Genomic DNA, 6,000 nt, shown 5'->3' on the forward strand with positions numbered 1-6,000 from the left:
TCCGAGCAGCCGAGTTCTGGAGGAGCTGCCGTTGTAAAGTGATTTACTGGGTAAACCAAAGAGAAGTTGGTTACAGTAATCAATACGTGAAGTGACAAGACTGTGAACATGGATGGTAGTGGCGTGTGGCGTGAGAGATGGACGTAGGCAGTTGATGTTAGGAAGGTGGACGTAAGCAGACCGGGTGTTGTTGATGTGGGGTTTAAATGATAAAGTGCTGACGAGAACGACGCCCAGACTGTTGACCTGCGTGGAGGAGAAAATGGAGGAGCTTTCAATGTTGATGGAGGAACTGTGAGATTTGGATAGAATGGAGGCAGAGAAATAACACTTCTGTTTTACTGCTGTTAAGTTTGAGAAAACCGGAAGAGAACCAGGCCTTGATTTCCTGGAAACAGTCAAGAGAGGGAGGAGGGTGGAAGAGAAGAGTTGGGTTTAGAAGAGATGTAGAGCTGGGTGTCGTCTGCATAGGAATGGAAGTTGATGCTGTATTTACGGAATATGTGGCCGAGGTGGAGAACATTGAAGGGGTCGGAGCCTTGGGGAACACCAGCTGTGACGGGGAATGAACTGTGAGCAGTTGGAGAGACATGAAGAGAACCAAGTGAGAGGTTTATGGGAGATCCTGAGGAATGCCAGTCTGTTTAGCAGAGTTCTGTGGGAAATGGTGTCAAATGCTGCACTAAGATCTAAGAGGAAGAGGATTGTGAGGAGACCAGAGTCTCAGTGTCGATTTTTCCTCTCTATGAGCAAGACTTGAAAGATTCATCCAGTGCACAAAGAAGAGTGGAGTCCTTCCAGTGTAGCAGTCTAGCCCGAGCAGAGAGGGATATCATCTTTGGCTTTCAGCAGGCTTTCATCTGGGGGAACACCAAAAACTCCAGTCAGGGGTCGGGGGGACAACTTCCGATGGAGTGGAAATAAAATGCCTAAAAGTTACACAGGGGGTACAGGTGAGAGTGAGCCTGCAACTGCTACCATGAGGATCAGCATCCAGATAGATGCAGGCTAACATGGTCTTGGAGATTTGAGTCTGGTGGACTACTTTAAGCTGTAAAATTCAGTTCAGCTTTATTTGTACAGCGCCACTTCACAACAATGTTGCCACAGGACACTTTACAGACACATCATCTCAAGCCAGTTCATACATATCCTATAATAGAAACCAACTGATTGCATCGAGTCATGACTTGGATCCAATCCTCCATCCTGAGCTGCACGAGGCGACAGTGGGAAGGAAAAAACTCCCCTTTAACAGGAAGAAAACCTCCAGCAGAACCCGGCTCAGGGAGGGCAGCCATCTGCCTCGACTGGTTGGGGTGGAGAGGACAGGAAAGACAGATCAACATGTACAACTGCACTTATTCAGGAAGACCTGCGGAAAAAAGGAGAAATAAGTTACAGACGGCAATATTGACATATATTTATACATTAATATATTAGAGAAATAGAGCGAGGTACTTCTCAGTGCATCAGGTAACATCCCCATTGCTACATAAGTAATGGATGGCTAGACTACCCATCACTATAAGAGCAAAGAGCAGACCCTGGACAGTTGGGTCCCGTACATGCAGACTCCAACTCAGGAGATGCTCATATCCTAACTATAAGAATCATGGAAAAGGAAGGTTTTCAGCTCCATCTTAAAGGTGTGGAGGGAGTCTGCCTCCCGAACCCACGGTGGGAGCTGGTTCCATAAGAGAGGAGCCTGATAGCTAAAGGCCCTTCCTCCCATAGTACTCTTTGAGACTCTGGGAACCACCAGTAAACCTGCAGTCTGAGAGCCAAGTGCTCTGTTTGGAATATATGGAACTATAAGATCTTTTATGTCCAATGGAGCTTGGTCATGGAGAGCTTTATATGTGAGGAGAAGAATTTTAAACTTTATCCTGGATTTAACAGGGAGCCAGTGTAGAGAGGCTAAAACTGGTGAAATATGATCTCTCCTGCTAGTCCTCATCAGAACCCTCGCTGCAGCATTTTGGATCAGATGGAGGCTTTTCAGGGCATATTTGGGACAAACCATAAATAAGGAATCGCAGTAATCCAGTCTGGAAGTAATAAAGGCATGGACTCATTTTTCTGCATCTTTCTGAGACAAGATGCTCCTAATTTTTGCAATATTACGCAGGTGGAAGAAGGCGGTTCTAGAAACCTGTTTTAAATGTGAGCTAAAAGACAAGTCCTGGTCAATAATGACTCCAAGGTTCCTCACAGTGGTACTGGAGGCCAGATTAATGCCATCCAGATTATTTACATTACTGGATCATTTTGTTCTAAGTTTTTCAGGCCGAAGATAACGACCTCTGTCTTATCTGAGTTTAAAAGGAGAAAATTCAGTCATCCAGGTCTTGATGTCTGTAAGACATCTTTGTAATCTAAGAAACTTATTGGTTTTATCTGGCTTCATGGAGAGGTAGATCTGAGTGTCATCCGCATAGCAATGAAAATTTATACCATGCTGCCTGATGATATTTCCTAAGGGAAGCATGTATAATGTGAGAAGTATTGGTCCAAGTACAGAACCCTGAGGAACTCCATGACTTACCCTGGTGTGTGAGGAAGACTCATCATTTACATTTACAAACTGAAATCTATCAGATAAATATGACTGGAACCAGTCTAATGCGGTCCCTTTAATCCCAATAACATGTTCCAGCCTCTGTAGCAGAATATTGTGATCAATAGTGTCGAATGCAGCACTGAGATCTAAAAGAATGAGTCCAGACAGAAGTCCTTTATCTGAGGCCATGAGAAGATCATTAGACTTTCACCAGTGCTGTCTCTGTGCTATGATGAGGTCTAAATCCTGACTGGAACTCTTCAGATTGTTTCTGCTCAGATAGGAACATAGTTGGGTTGAAACTGAGAATTTTAGACCAGAAGGGGAGATTAGATATTGGTCTATAATTAGCTAAAACTCCTGGATCCAGAGTTGTTTTTTAAGCAACGGTTTAATTACAGCTGTGTTAAAATATTGAGGTCCATATCCTATTAATAGAGATTAATTGATCAGGTCCAGTACAGATGTATTGATTAGGAAACATATTTCCTTGGATAATCTGGTTGGGATGGGGTCTAAAACACAGGTTGAAGGTTTAGATGAAGCTATTATGTTGGTTATCTCTTATGGAATAAGCTCCCAGTTAGTGTTAGGGAAGCAGACACCCTCCCCACCTTTAAGACTAGGCTGAAGACTTATCTTTTTGATAAGTCCTATAGCTAGGGATGGTTAGCATCCCTTAGTTATGCTGCTATAGGTTTAGACTGCTGAGGGACATTTCCTGATACACTGAGCTTCTTTCTCTTTATCTCTCTCTTTTATTCCCCCCCCCCCCCCCCCCCCCCCCCCCCCAATAACAGTATTGCATCATTAACATGTATGTTTACAGATTGAGTTGGACTCAACTCAATCTGTTGGTTTCCTTATATAGGCTGTTATGAATTGGCTTTCATGATGTTTTCTTCTCTGTCTGTAAAGCGTCTTGAGATGGCATTGCCGTGATTTGACGCTATATAAATAAAGTTGAATTGAATTGAATTGAGTTAACTCGGAGAGCTGTACAGGCAAGAAACGGTCCAAATGACAATCAGCTTCTAAAGACGTCTCTAAGGCTGCTGCAGATGAAATAGCATTATTAGTGTTCAGGTTATTACTGATTTCCTTCCTGATAGAAACTATTTTGTTTACAAATAAACTCATAAAGTCGTCACAGCTGAGGTTGAAAGGAATAGATGGCTCAACGGCACTATGGCTCTTAGTCAGTCTGGTTCCAGTGCTGAAGAGAAACCTGGGTTGTTCTTCTTCTCCTCTATCAATGATGAATAATAAGCTGTTCTAGCCACATGCAAGGCTTTTTTATATACTATTAAACTTTCTTTCCAGACTATGCAACACTCTTCTAAGCCAGATGTACGCCATTTTCTTTCCAAACGTCTTGATGTCTGTTTTAAAGCTTGAAGCTGGGAATTAAACCACCGGGCCGCTTCTTCTGACTGGTTCTCTTCTTTAGAGGAGCAACATTATCTAGTGTTATACACATTAAAGCTGTCATTCTAGCAACACATTCATGGACCTGTGTTGGAGTAAAGCTCGGATGGGTGTTTCCTGTCAGGTTAACACATGGTGTTGGAGGAAATACTGCTGAAATAGACTTCTTAAATTTGTTACCAACACTATCTGACAAACATCGACTGTAATGAGTTTTCTTCTCAGCCCTTGTGTAGTCAAGTGAAGTAAAATTATTAAATATGATCAGAACAGGGTTATGAGGAAGAACTGTTAGTTGATCACTTTTGATGCCACATGTCAGAAGAAGATCCAGAGTGTGACGATGAGAATGAGTCGGTCTGTGGAGATTTTGGGAAAATCCAATTGAACTTAATATAGAGTTAAAGGCAATGTTTAAACTGTCATGTTCATCATCAAGATGAATGTTAAAATCCCCCAGAACAATAACTTTATCAGTATTCAGCACTAAGTCTGATAAGAGGTCTGAGAAGTCAGTTAGGAACTGTGAGGAAGATCCAGGTGGACGGTAGACTACTACTAGGAGAAGTGGCTTCTCTCATTTCCATCTTGGGTGGGAGAGACTAAGAGTCAGGTGTTCAAAGCTATTGGAACTATTTTATGTTCAGGACTAATCAATAGTTCTGATTTAAAGATAGCTGCCAGACCTCCTCCTCGACCTGTAGTTCTGGGAACATCTGTGTGGAGTCGATTCATTAATACTAACATGATCCTCCTGCTGCAGCAGGTTTCCATAAGACAGAATAGATCAATATGATGATCAGTAACCAGGTCATTGATTAACAGAGACTTTGACACAAGAGATCTGATATTCAATAAACCGCATTTAATGGTTTTATTATTTTGTCTTATTAGATTCATTGTTTTGATATTAATGAGGTTTTTATGATTCACTCCCCCCGTGCTGTTTTATTCTATCTGGGTTGTGGGGGGGCAGATACAATCATTCTGGGTTTTGGGGTGGGGGGGCAGATACAATCATTCTGGGTTTTGGGGAGGGGGGGCAGATACCATCATTCTGGGTTTGGGGAGGGGGGGCAGATACCATCATTATGGGTTTTGGGGAGGGGGGGCAGATACAATCATTCTGGGTTTTGGGGTGGGGGGGCAGATACCATCATTATGGGTTTTGGGGAGGGGGGGCAGATACAATCATTATGGGTTTTGGGGAGGGGGGGCAGATACAATCATTATGGGTTTGGGGAGGGGGGGCAGATACCATCATTATGGGTTTTGGGGAGGGGGGGCAGATACAATCATTCTGGGTTTTGGGGTGGGGGGGCAGATACCATCATTATGGGTTTTGGGGAGGGGGGGCAGATACAATCATTCTGGGTTTTGGGGTGGGGGGGCAGATACCATCATTATGGGTTTTGGGGAGGGGGGGCAGATACAATCATTCTGGGTTTTGGGGAGGGGGGGCAGATACCATCATTATGGGTTTTGGGGAGGGGGGGCAGATACAATCATTATGGGTTTTGGGGAGGGGGGGCAGATACAATCATTATGGGTTTGGGGGAGGGGGGGCAGATACCATCATTATGGGTTTTGGGGAGGGGGGGCAGATACAATCATTCTGGGTTTTGGGGTGGGGGGGCAGATACCATCATTATGGGTTTTGGGGAGGGGGGGCAGATACAATCATTCTGGGTTTTGGGGAGGGGGGGCAGATACAATCATTCTGGGTTTTGGGGTGGGGGGGCAGATACCATCATTATGGGTTTTGGGGAGGGGGGGCAGATACAATCATTCTGGGTTTTGGGGTGGGGGGGCAGATACCATCATTATGGGTTTTGGGGAGGGGGGGCAGATACAATCATTCTGGGTTTTGGGGTGGGGGGGCAGATACCATCATTCTGGGTTTTGGGGAGGGGGGGTGACAGCGGTGAGATTACAGAAAAGCATGTGAGAATACAACTCTGCTTCCTAGTCTCAGTCCTGAACAGTCATGGGTTTAACTGACTAATAAA

The sequence above is a fragment of the Telmatherina bonti genome (genome assembly GCF_933228915.1).
Source record: "Telmatherina bonti genome assembly, chromosome: 9".
Taxonomy (NCBI): domain Eukaryota; kingdom Metazoa; phylum Chordata; class Actinopteri; order Atheriniformes; family Telmatherinidae; genus Telmatherina; species Telmatherina bonti.